This window comes from Chlorocebus sabaeus, chromosome 14 (genome assembly GCF_047675955.1).
Source record: "Chlorocebus sabaeus isolate Y175 chromosome 14, mChlSab1.0.hap1, whole genome shotgun sequence".
Lineage (NCBI taxonomy): Eukaryota > Metazoa > Chordata > Mammalia > Primates > Cercopithecidae > Chlorocebus > Chlorocebus sabaeus.
Genome location: NC_132917.1, coordinates 10,021,057 through 10,034,348, shown reverse-complemented (window position 1 = coordinate 10,034,348; position 13,292 = coordinate 10,021,057). Strand labels below are relative to the sequence as shown.

General features: G+C 48.0%; 1 long non-coding RNA gene and 1 other non-coding gene across 2 annotated transcripts; one reads left to right on the top strand and one right to left on the bottom strand.

Moving 5' to 3' along the window:
• Window positions 1-2,563: 2,563 nt before the first annotated feature.
• LOC119627181 (uncharacterized) lies at window positions 2,564-7,299 on the bottom strand. Its single transcript, XR_005243237.2, has 3 exons — window positions 7,158-7,299; window positions 5,447-5,642; window positions 2,564-2,886 (listed from the first exon to the last, which is right to left on the bottom strand). It is a non-coding gene; the product is annotated as an uncharacterized lncRNA (long non-coding RNA).
• LOC119627438 (small nucleolar RNA SNORA26) lies at window positions 2,772-2,888 on the top strand. Its single transcript, XR_005243631.2, has one exon. It is a non-coding gene; the product is annotated as a small nucleolar RNA SNORA26 (small nucleolar RNA).
• Window positions 7,300-13,292: the final 5,993 nt, after the last annotated feature.

Here is a 13,292-nt window from a genome sequence, read left to right as displayed (position 1 = left end):
AGGACAGCTGGTGTTCAGATCTCATTTGGACTTGGAGATGCAGTGGAGAGCCTAATGTGATGATGGTTCAGATGCCACACAAATCCAAATAATCCCCTCATGCATTTGGCCGCTAGAAGCGGGCACGTGGGTGCCAGGTTATATGAACTGGAAGATGGACCATGATCATTTTAGGAGTGGAAGATGCTGACCTGGCTCCAGTCTGGGAGAGAGTTCCCTCAAGGACAGGGACACATGCTTTACAGATGCCACTGAAGCCATTTGTGCAACTGTCTGCTGGTCTATTAGTGTCAGTGGCTTGCTGGTAATGGAGGGCACAGCTGGGAGCCAGGATCCTGGCCTCAGGTTAAGGAAGGTGAGAGGAGAGCACAGTCCCTGGAGGGAGACCCCGAGCCTCCCCCATGGATTAGCTGTGTGACTGTGGGCGAGTATCTTGGGCTCCCCAAGACTCCACGCCCTGTCCATCAAGTGAACGTTCACAGAGCCTGCCACATAATGCTGCTGAGGGAACTTCAGAGCCTCATAGGGTGCCCAGCACACCACAGCCCTCAACAAAGGATTGCTCTGGAGCATGTGCTGGGTGGCTTTGGAGAAGCCACTACCTTCCTCAGGGCTCTGTTCCCAGAGTGAGTATTATCCAGGGTTCCTTCCACTGCAGACTCCAAAACTCTGTGTGTTTGCTGTGTGCTCATCCAGCACCCATGTGGTGCCACACAGGCCACGTGCCCAATGCCATTGTGGGGGCAGGAGGAGCCTCTCTTCACTTTTGGATTTCACTTTCTTCAAAATGCAGGATGCTTTTTAGAAATCAGATTGCTCGCCAGGCGCAGTGGCTCAAGCCTGTAATCCCAGCACTTTGGGAGGCTGAGACGGGTGGATCACGTGGTCAGGAGTTTGAGACTATCCTGGCTAACACGGTGAAACCCCGTCTCTACTAAAAAATACAAAAAACTAGCCGGGTGAGGTGGCGGGCGCCTGTAATCCCAGCTACTCGGGAGGCTGAGGCAGGAGAATGGCGTAAACCCGGGAGGCGGAGCTTGCAGTGAGCTGAGATCCGGCCACTGCACTCTAGCCCGGGAGACAGAGCAAGACTCCGTCTCAAAAAAAAAAAAGAAAAGAAAAGAAATCAGATTGCTCAGCCTCACGCCTGTAATCCCAGCACTTTGGGAGGCCAAGGCAGGTGGATCATCTGAGGTCAGGAGTTCAAGACCAGCCTGACCAACATGGTGAAACCTCGTCTCTATAAAAATACAAAAATTATCCAGGCATGATGGCAGGTGCCTGTAATCCCAGCTACTCAGAGGCTGAGTAGGGAGAATGACTTGAACTCGGGAGGTAGAGGTTGACATTTTACTTCAGCCTGGACGACACAGCAAGACTGTCTCAAAAAAAAAAAAAAAAAAAAGGCCAGGTGTGGTGGCTCACGTCTGTAATCCCAGCATCCCAGCACTTTGGGAGGCCAAGGCGGGTGGATTACCTGAGGTCAGGAGCTCGAGACCAGGCTGACCAACATAGTGGAACCCTGTCTCTACTAAAATTACAAAATTAGCTGGGCGTGGTGGCGCATGCCTATAATCCCAGCTACTCGGGAGGCTGAGGCAGGAGAATTGCTTGAACCTGGGAGGCAGAGGTTGCGATGAGCCGAGATTGTACCATTGCACTCCAGCCTGGGTGACAAGAGCAAAACTCCATTTCAAAAAAAAGGAAAGAAAAAGTCAGATTGCTCTTTTCCTCACTGGAGCAGTGAACTTAGTCCTCATGGGAAGTAGCACCATCGCTTGCTGTTCTGCCCTTGCCTGGCACACTGACCTCCTTGAAGGTCCTGTGTCCTTAGTACCTCAGTACCTTCCCTTCTCATTTTTCTCTGCTTGGAGACACTCCTACTTCTTTCTTTTTTTGAGACAGGGTCTCATGCTGTTGCCCAGGCTGGAGTGCAGTGGTGTGATCACGGTTCACTGCAGCCTCCACGCTCTGGGCTCAAGGGATCCTCCCACCTCAGCCTACTGAGTAGCTGGGACTACACACATGCACCACCAGGTCTGGCTAATTTTTTTTTTTTTTTTTTGAAAGATAAGGTCTTACTAAGTTGCCTAAGCTGGTCTTGAACTCCTGGGCTCAAGCAATCCACCTGCCTTGGCCTCCCAAAGTGCTGGGATTCCAGGCGTGAGCCACTATGCCCAGGCCTTCCTTTGTATTTTGTACCTGTTATTACATGTTTCTCCACTTACTTTAACTATTTAACATATCTGTCTCTCCCACTGGCCCCTGAGCATCTTGAGGGTAGGGATTATGGATTATTCATGCCTATATCCCCAAATGTATCACGTGGTAGGTGCTCTATAAACATTTGTAGAGTTGAATCAAATGGAACATGTAGGGTGTACACTTGTGCAAACAGATTGAGCTTCTTTTCTGATCATTTCATTTTGGTGTAAGTTTGCTTTCAGTTTAAGTAGTCAAAACATTTGGATAGCTATTCTTTTTTTTTTTTTTTGGATAAGTATTCTTGAGTGGACTAAAAATAGCTTTTAATTGATTTCTAGTGCCGATGCTGCAAAACTGGAAATCTAAAATATTTTATCCTTTTATTAGAGTCTGAAGAAGAAAAAGAACAAGGGAGGGGAAATGCTTTTAACATTTTATCTGCCCCCTTTCCTGTGCCTTTTTTTTTTTGAGACGGAGACTTTGTCACCCGGGCTGTAGTGCCATGACGCGATCTCGGATCACTGCAACCTCCACCTCCCAGGTTCGAGCGATTCTCCTGCCTTCCTGTGCCTAAGGTTAACACAGTGCCTTAAGAGGCTAACACAGAAGGGCAAAGTAAGTCTCCATAAAACCCAGAGAAGACTCTATGAACCCCTCTCTGGATCCTGTCTGGAGTCACAGCTGGAAAACAAAAACAAAAAACAAAAACACATTTATCTGTTGGAATAAAGAAATTTAGAAGAAGCAGAAAAGGAAAAATGATTTTCAGATCTAGTTTCTCGTTCTTCTGAAAGGAGGAATTTAAGCTTGAGGGAGGCTAATTTATTTCCTCTTTTTACTTCGGGTTTCATAACTCAGCAATCTTCCCTGAGGCCCCAGGTGAGAACAGTGAGCTAGCTATGAAGGCAGAAATAAGTAACTAAAGATCTTAGGTGGTTAATATTAACGTCCTTTGCTTTTGTGAATAAACCATATTACCTGGAATTAATAGGTGACGCGCAAAGAACTATTAACTAAACCAGGGATTGGCAACCTTTTTCTGTAAGGACCAGATGGTGACTATTTCTCAGCCATAGTGATGCAAAATCAGCCAGAGAAACATGCAAACGAATGAGTGTGTAGCTGTGTTGCAATAAAACTTTATTTACAGCAACAGTTGGAAATCAAATTTGGCTTGCTGGCTACAGATTGCTGACCCCTGAATGCAACACTCCATTTTCAGGTCTAAGTATTCGCATTCTCTTAAACGCACCATCTTGGCTCAGGATGTTCTAACAGAATACCACAGATTGGATGGCTTAAACAATAAACATTTCTTTCTCACAGTTCTGGAAGCTGGGAAGTCTAAGATCAAGGCACCAACAGATCCAGTGTCCTGCGAGGGCTGTCTTCCTGGTTTGCAGACAGCCTTCTTGCTGTGTCCTCCCATGACGCAGAGAGAAGAAAGGGGCAAGCTCTCAGGTCTCTTATATGGACACTAATCCCAGTCACGAGGGCTCCACCTCATGACCTAATTACTTCCCAAGGACCCCACCTCCTAATGCCAACACACTGGGGTTTAGGATTTCAACCTGTGAATTTTGGAGGAACACAAACCTTCAGTCCATAACACACAGCATGCTTATATAAAAGGAAAAGATGTCCACCAAAGTTGTAAGGTCCATATGGCACATGGACCAAATTATTATTATTATTTTTGTTTTGAGATAGAGTCTCACTCTGTCGCCCAGGCTGGAGTGCAGTGGTGCAATCTTGGCTCACTGCAACCTCTGCCTCCTGGGTTCAAGCAATTCTCCTGCCTCACCCTCCAGAGTAACTGGGATTATAGGCATGAGCCACCACACCCAGCTAACTTCTGTATTTTAGTAGAGATGGGTTTCGTCATGTTGGCCAGGCTGGCCTCAAACTCCTGGACTTAAGTGATCTGCCTGTCTCAGCCTCCCGAAGTGCTGGGATTACAGGTGCAAGCCACAGCTCCCAGCCGTGACCAAATTATGAATGAAAAAAACACACCTCTCAGGACTGGAAAGATGTCAGATGAGGCCGGGAGCACTGGCTTACACCTGTAATCCCAGCACTTTGGGAGGCCGAGGAGGGCGGGTCACCTGAAGTCAGGAGTTCGAGACCAGCCTGGTCAACATGGCAAAACCCCGTCTCTACTAAAAATACAAAATTAGTCAGGCATGGTGGTGCATGCCTACAGTCCCAGCTACTTGGGAGGCTGAGGCAAGAGAATCACTTGAACCCAGGAGGCAGAGGCTACAGTGAGCCAAGATCACACCATTGCACTCCAGCCTGGGCGACAAGAGCAAAACTCCGTCTCAAAAAAAAAAAAAAAAAAAAAAAAAAGATGCCAGATGTGTGTGTCTGAATGGTAGTTTCAGATCCAGAAAGGATGACTCACCTCCCACCTGGGTAGACATCCCCTCCATCCCCTCTCTTTATTCCTGGTGCCTTCAATGGCCTATCTGGCTTTCACTAACACCGTTTTACCTAGTCCCCACTGACTTTGAGCTCTGAGGGGCCATGAAGGGAATGGGATGAGATGTGGGGATTTGCTTTACAGTTGGGAAGGCCACAAAGCTACAAAGAAGCATGGGCCGGTTCCGTGACAGAGAAAGCCCAAGATAACCAACTAGAAATGTCAAATTTTAAAAATGTGTAGGAATGATAATTTGCTTATTACCCAGAGAGATTTTATGTGACTACCATTAAAGTAACTTTTACCAAAAAAGTATAATCACAATTATTAAAATCTTAGTTTCTAAGAATATATTTAAGACTAAGTCCACTATCAAACGTATTCATGTTTAAAACCCCCGAAGAGATACAGAAGGTTGATCTTTGACAAGTGCAAACCTAGACCAGGTACAAGAAACACGGTCTCATGACTGTAATCCCAGCACTCTGGGAGGCCAAGGCAAGAGGATCACTTGGGGCTAGGAGTTCAAGATCAGCCTGGGCAACATAGTGAGACCCCTATCCCTACAAAAAAAAGAAAAAAAAAAGCCAGATGTGATGCCACGCACCCGTAGTCCCAGCTATTCAGGAGGGTAAGGCAGGAGGATCACTTGAGCCCAGGAGTTCAAAGCTGCAATGAGCTATGATCGTGCCACTGCACTCCAGCCTGGGCAACAGAACGAGCCTCTGTTCTTTAAAATAAGAAGAAAACTGCAAAGCTGACTCCATTACTCTCCAGGGGCGCTGTGTGGCTCATAGAATTAAGTGCACGTTTCCTTACCTTGAAGTCTCAGTGAGGACAGCTAGGCTGTGCCACAGCAATAAACAGCCCCCAGCAGAAATGGCTTCTGACAGCAAAGGTTTGGCTGTCAGCCAGGCTGCACGTCCATCACCAGCCAGCCAGGGGATCTGCTCCACGACTCCCCTTCCAGGACCCTGGTTGATGGAGCTGCCACCACATTGAGCGGTACCAGTTGCTGCAGCCAAGAGAAGGAGAATTTGGATGGGATCTTTCACCAGGATCGAATGCTCTAGGCCAGAAGTGACACTTGATCACACGGGGGAGGAGTGCCTTCCTGCTGTGTATCCAGGAGGAGACGTTTGGAGAACAGCATTCAGGGCTATCAGACATGGCATTTTGGATCTCCCCTATTTCTCCAGCCTCATTTCCCATGACTTGAACAGTTTATAAGAACGTGATTAGGAATGTGTATGTTGATCGTGTGTGTGTGTGTTTAGGGCAGAGGGAGAAATTTCCTGGCAAGACAGAGGTTAGTTTAAAATGAGGTCATTACCCAAATCACTGAACTGCTCAAACTTCTGGGTTAATAGTGTCAAAGGAACTGGCGGGGCCTTAGCTAGCTCATATTGTACCTTCCTCTAGGGGGATACAGCCCTGCTCCATGAGGACAGGTTGGTGAATGGAACATGGCTGACCTGCAGCCTCTATTTGCTTCTTGGTCAGGCACTCTTGTTTAGTGAACAACCTGTACAACCCTACATGTAGGGTGACCAACTCATCTGGTTGACCTCCATGACCTGGGAATATTCTGAGTTCTGGGGAAATAGAAATAGGTGGTCACTGTATTAGTCTGTTCTTGCATTGCTATAAAGAACTACCTGACTTTGGGGGGCCGAGGCGGGCGGATCACGAGCTCAGGAGATCGAGACCATCCCGGCTAACATGGTGAAAACCCATCTCTGCTAAATATACAAAAAAATTAGCCGGGCGTTGTGGCAGATGCCTGTAGTCCCAGCTACTCAGGAGGCTGAGGCAGGAGAATGGCATGAACCTGGGAGGCAGAGCTTGCAGTGAGCCGCCGAGATCGAGATCGCACCACTGCTCCCCAGCCTGGTTGACAGAGCCAGACTCCGTCTCAAAAAAAACAAAAAACAAAACAAACAAACAAACAAAAACACTACCTGAGACTGGGTAATTTATAAAGAAAAGAGGTTTCATTGGCTCACGGTCCTGCAGGCTATACAGGAAGCATGGCTGCAGAGGCCTCAGGAAACACAATCATGGCAGAAGGTGAAGCAGAAGCCAGCACATCCTACATGACTGGAGCAGGAGGAAGTGGGAGCGGGGACACACTTTTAAACAACCAGATCTCATGAGAACTCACTCACTATCACGAGAACACCAAGCGGGATGTCCACCCCCATGATCCAATCATCTCCCACCAGGTCTCCTCTCAATTCAACATGAGATTTGGGCAGGGACACACATCCAAACCATATCAGTCACCCCACCTACATGGTGGCCCTGGGTAATGGTAACAGTTCTATATATTCAGAGCTCAGCTGGTCTATTCTGCTACGTTTGTCATTTATTTGGTTACAGATAGCATAACGAAAGGACCATGGGGTCTGGACAGACAGTGGCTCGAGTCCCAGCTCTGGCTGTCACTGGCTTCAAGACCTTAGGTCAGTTCCCCACTCTTTGGAGCCTCAGTTTTGCCATCCATAAAATACAGGCAGAAAATATCTACCTTACAAGGTTGGTGTGAGGCTCATTGAACGAGCTACAGTCGGTAAAGGGTCGGGGCAGGGCCTGGTGGCTTCTCAGGAAGTGTCCGCTGTCCCCGTTGGGTGAAGGTTGACTGCTCGATGAAGGAAAGTTGCACTCTGCAGGACAGGCGATCGTGCAGCCGGGGGACTTGTACAAACGTGCACAGGCATTAATCAGTAATCGCCATGAGCAGGCTGGGACTTCAACTCCACTTACCAAGTTAAACAGCTACAAATTCAAGAGCTAAGAAATGCTTTTAATATTTAACCTGGGCCTTGGCTACAGCACTCTATTCCTTTGAGCTGATTAATTGACTGGTTGGTTCTCAGATCTCTAATGAGAAGAAAGAACTTAAGCATCTTCCCAGGTGTCTGGGACCATGGGATGCACGTGTGCAGAGGTGAGCATCCCCACAGGCAGCTTCCACATTAGAGAAGTTGATATCCACAGTGGGGGGCTTGAGCTTAAAGTTGGACATTTTGTTTGTTGCACACTCTTTTTAGCCAACACTATTTAAAGGTTAACCTCTGTAATAAATATTGCATGTTAACGGCCAAATTTACACAGACTCAATTCCCTTTCCCGGCACTGCCCCTCCTCTCCCCTCATACCTTGTCCTCAGAATGATAAATGACTCCCACAAAGTCTAGGGTCCTAGTATGTTTTGAGTGGCCTCCAAATCTCACACTTAAAACTGTGGGTTCATGGACAGGGGAGTCAGCTCATGGCTCACTCTGTGTAACAGATTTGCAAGGAGAAGGAAGCTTATGTTCACTGAGGCCAGTGGCTGTGGACACTGGACCTTTCTCAGCTGCTGTTGTGCACAGACCCTAGAGACAGGACAGTCCTTCCACGCAAACATCATCCTACTCAGTGGGCCAGGGATGCACACCTGAACCTGGAGTAGCTCCAGTTCAGAGCGGCCAGCTTCCTGCCTGCTCAGCTCATCGAAGCCTGCCCACCCCACAAACCCCCCACCCCCCCACCCCCAGGTCTAAATTCCTAGCCGGAGTAAAAAGCCAATGGGAAAAGAGTCTTATATACACGGCAGCAGAGTGAAACCACATCAGCTACCTGGTCATTTTTTTTTGTCTTAAATATAAGCAGGAGTTAGTGGGGGATGATGCCCTTGTCGCATGTAAAGATCTTAATCGCTCCTTAGATCCGATGCCCACTTCTCACTCCCACCTCCTTTTATACCCGCTGACCGCGTCCCGGAGTCTCATCTGTCAGTTCATTGACCCTGTTTCCTCTCCAGCGTCTGTTGTCATGACATAGACTGCAATTGCTCAGCCTGTGTCATCTGGCAGCTCTCTACTGTCAGCTTTTCATCTTTCAGACATCCGTTGAAACCTCTCCTTTGTGATTTTCCCTCCTTCCTATAACTCCTCCTCTATCCCTTTTTCTTTTATCTTAATGCCAGCAAAGTCTCAAGTACCAAGGGAAGGCAACTCTGCACCCGAGCTGCTGTTTTGAGTCAGAAGCCATGAGATGTCTCTAAACAACGAGAACTACTCTAGTCATGGAAAGTATGCATCGTAAATTCCAGTGGAAAAGATGGAAACCTTTTTGTTTAGATGGGGCACAAGTCATTGTCATTTTACTTCAGATTGTTTTACAGTGTTATAGAAAGGGCCAAATTAGCCATAACCAAGACCTGCTAACCCTGAGGACCTCACGTATCTTATTTCTTACTAAATATTGAAAGGAGTTCTGTAACTCATTAATTGTCCTTAATGAATAATGGTGACTCGCCCTTATATTTTGTTTTCCCCTCTTGATGCTGAAACCATGAAACCAAATGCAAAAGCTTGGACACTTTGGAAAAAGACAATAGCAATTATGTGGGCTACTGCTGTCCAAACATAGCAGCATTCGTTAATGGCACTGTGGCTCTCTCAAGTTACCGATTAAGCATTAAAAATAGAAACATGGCTTGCTTATGTTTCAAATGCTGTCTCATTTATCACCCGAATGCAAATACTATTTGTCTGCATATTCATAAGAACCAGCACCTGCACAACACGTCTTTCTTACATAACGGCTCGGGAGTGCCATGAACAGTGGGAAACTGCAGCATATCTGAGCTGAGAGAGTGGATCTGCGGGTCCTGAAGCAGGGGCCCTGGAGTGGGGTTTTGAAAGGTGGGTTGGTTTGGCAGGCCATTGTAATGACTGGTCCACGAGTCATGGTGGGAGGAACTGGCTTCATCTGCAGACAGAGGCCAGGCTACTCCTGAAGCCAAGGAAAACATCATTCAGGTGCCCGAGTCCTTCTGAAAAGTATCATCAACTGTAGTCCTCTTCCAGGGTTTAATTTGTTTAAGGAAAGGAAGTTCTATTTTCCAAGAGTTAAGCAGAGAGCTCCCAAACTGGGCTTCACAACTTCCACCCACCATCACCAGCACCCACGAGCACTATCACTGCATAAAAGAGTCCTTCAGCTGCAGGTGTGGCTGCCGGATCTTTTCTTTTCTTTTCTTTTCTTTTTTTTTTTTTTGAGATGGAGTCTCGCTGTGTTGCCCAGCCTGGAGTGCAGTGGCCTGATCTCAGCTCACTACAAGCTCCGCCTCCCGGGTTCACGCCATTCTCCTGCCTCAGCCAGCCGTGTAGCTGGGACCACAGGCGCCCGCCACCACGCCCGGCTAATTTTTTTTTTTTTTTTTTTTTTTTGTATTTTTTGTAGAGACGGGGTTTCATCGTGTTAGCCAGGATGGTCTCGATCTCCTGACCTCCTAATCCGCCCGTCTCGGCCTCCCAAAGTGCTGGGATTACAGGCGTGAGCCACCGCGCCCGGCCCGGATGTTTTCTTAAGAAGGATTAAACCCCATTTCAATTATCCAATATTCCTGAGACGTGGCTAACTCTTTCGGACAAAGATTCTTGGTTAATTCTAGAGACGATCTTTGGGGCATTCGTCATGTGGAAAGTTTTCAGGTTGTTTACTCATTACGGGAAGCTTCTAATAAAATCAATCTGGGTTTTCAGCTTATTTGATGGAAGCCAGGTCTACAAATGTAGCAGATTTTAAAGTGTTCTCTCAAAGTGGAAAGAATGCAGGCTCTGGCATTCCTCCCACTGAAGCGGAGCTAATGACAAGTTTTGGGAAACAGTGTTGGAATCAAGAGTGACCAGAAAAATTGATTGCCCTGGGAGGTGAACGCAGGGAGCTGTGGATGTATTTAAATGTGAGTCACATGACTAGCTTCTACTAAGGCAGGAGCAAAACATGATTTCCTTTAAATGATTAAACTGAGTGAATGCAAGAAAAATCTTGTTTCCCTCTAAATGTTGTTGTTCTCTGGGGCTTAAAGAGTTTCAAGATCAGATTTGTTTTCTTAAAAACTTGTTATCAGTAGCTTCCAAATGAGACACATCTGTGGACTTAGCGCACCCAAATGACATCTGTGTTTGGCCCCACATCCTACACCTGGGTGGTTAAAATGGCCCATCAAAAAAAGGCGGGGGGAGAGGCCAGGCACGGTGGCTTATGCCTGTAATCCCAGCACTTAGGGAGGCCAAGGCAGGTGGATTATCTGAAGTCAGGAGTTCAAAACCAGCCTGGCGAATATGGTGAAACCCTGTCGCTACTAAAAATTTGAAAATTAGCCGGATGTGGTGGCCCACACCTATAATCCCAGCTGCTCAGGAGTCTAAAGCAGAAGAATCGCTTGAACCCGGGAGGCAGAGGTTGCAGTGAGCGGAGGTTGCAGTGAGTGGAGATCGCACGGCTGCACTCCAGCCTGGGCAACAGAGCCAGACTCTGTCTCAAAAAAAAAGGCGTGGGGATTATAAATATTTTCTTTTTTAAATTTTTTTTTCTTTTCTTTTCGCTTTTTCTTTGGTTTTTTTTTTTTTTTTTTTTTTTTTTTTTTTGGAGACGGAGTCTCTTTGGTTGCCGGGGCTGGAGTACAGTGGTGTGATCTCGGCTCACTGCAACCTCTGCCTACCGGGTTCAAGTGACTCTCCTGCCTCAGGCTCCCGAGCAGCTAGGACTACAGGTGCCCTTCACCATGCCCGGTTAATTTTTGTGTTTGTAGTAGCGACAGGGTTTCATCATATTGGCCAGGCTGGTCTCGAACTCCTGACCTGAAGTGATCCACTTGCATCAGCCTCCCAAAGTGCTGGGATTACAGCCTCTTTTTCTTTTCTCTCTCTCTCTCTCTCTCTCTCTCTCTCTCTCTCTCTCTCTCTCTCTCTCTTTGAGACAGAGTCCTGCTCTGTTGCCCAGGCTGGAATGCAATGGCGCGATCTTGGCTCGCTGTAAATTCCACCTCCTGGGTTCAAGTGAGCACGCAGGCTAATTTTTGTATTTTTAGTAAAGACGGTTTCACTATGTTGGCCAGGCTGGTCTCAAACTCCTGACCTCAAGTGATCTGCTCACCTCAGTCTCTCAAAGTGTTGGGATTACAGGCGTGAGCTACCACGTCCGGCCAGATTATAAATACTTTCTTGTTCTTTTTTTTTTTTTTTTTTTTGAGATGGGGTCTCGCTCTGTTGCCCAGGCTGGAGTGCAGTGGTGCGGTCTGGGCTCAGTGCAACCTCCACCTCCCGGGTTCACACTATTCTCTTGTCTCAGCCTCCCAAGTAGCTGGGACTACAGGCGCCCGCCACCGCGCCCGGCTAATTTTTTGTATTTTTAGTAGAGACGGGGTTTCACCGTGTTAGCCAGGATGGTCTCAATCTCCTGACCTCGTGATCCGCCTGCCTCGGCCTCCCAAAGTGCTAGGATTACAGGTGTGAGCCACCGCGCCCCGCCTCCTGTTCTCTCTTAATAATAAAAATAAATGGATGTGAATTTGAGTCCCATTTTTATAGCATTTTCTTAGGCATAAGTTTTTTAATGTCTACTCCTGAAGTGATAAAATAGTAAAATTTCAAGTCTGTGGTTGGGAGAGTTTAGCCGAAATTCCATTTTCACAGTTATTCTGGAATCCAATCAATCAGGATAAGAGTTAATGTCGGCCGGGCGTGGTGGCTCAAGCCTGTAATCCCAGCACTTTGGGAGGCCGAGGCGGGCGGATCACGAGGTCAGGAGATCGAGACCATCCTGGCTAACCCGGTGAAACCCCGTCTCTACTAAAAAATACAAAAAAAAAAAAAACTAGCCGGGCGAGGTGGCGGGCGCCTGTAGTCCCAGCTGCTCGGGAGGCTGAGGCAGGAGAATGGCGTAAACCCGGGAGGCGGAGCTTGCAGTGAGCTGAGATCCGGCCACTGCACTCCAGCCTGGGCGACAGAGCGAGACTCCGTCTCAAAAAAAAAAAAAAAAAAAGAGTTAATGTCAAGTCAAGTGAGGTGAGTTAAACCCAGGACTTTTGAATTGCCCTGTCTTGGAAAGGCTGGAATTTAAAGTTGCAGTAGGTGGGCAAGGGAAGGAAGTAATCACATCTAAGTAAAATACAGGACCAACCAACAGGAAGGCTTGCTGAGTTTGAATTCGGCAGCTTTGGAGCGTTTTCTACTCTGGGTTACGGTTAGTTCACTTAAACAGAAAAGCGGTTAAGGAAAAAAAAAAAAAAAAAAAAAAATCCAAGACCAAAAGTTGGACTTCTGACCTCCATCAGGTATTTCCTTTTGCTTCTTTCCTGGGGCGGGGGGCGGGGGTAGGGGGGGTGCTCTGCCTTTCTCCCTCATTTTTAAAGTTTTTCTTTCCCAAAAGTAATGACTATTTGGGGGTTTTGATGAGGCTTAACCTTCACACATCCAGTCTCCACTGGGGCAACAGAGGGAAGGAGAAGGCTGGAGGGGACAGTCGGTGCCCAGAGGATCGCCCCTTCCCTCCCGGGGCGTCTTAGGTCTGGCGGACACTGAAATGTCGGGGCGCACTGACTGCCGGATCCCGCGAAGGCAGCGCACGCAGCCCTGGGGGTCTTCCCCTGCCCGCCCGCCCCGCGCATCGCTAGGGGGCTCAGGCGCTGGGAAGTCCCCCCACGCTCCCGCAGCCTCCCACGGGCCCCGGGAGCGTCGTCTGGGGAGCGTTTCCATAAATGAACAAACCCAGCCGGGGCCCCCGCGTGTTCAGCAATTCCACGCGGCCGGTACAGGGCTGACCCGAGGGCGGGGAGCTAGGGGGCCCGTGGGCGGGAGTTGGGGGACTGCAGGGGGAGACCCGGGAG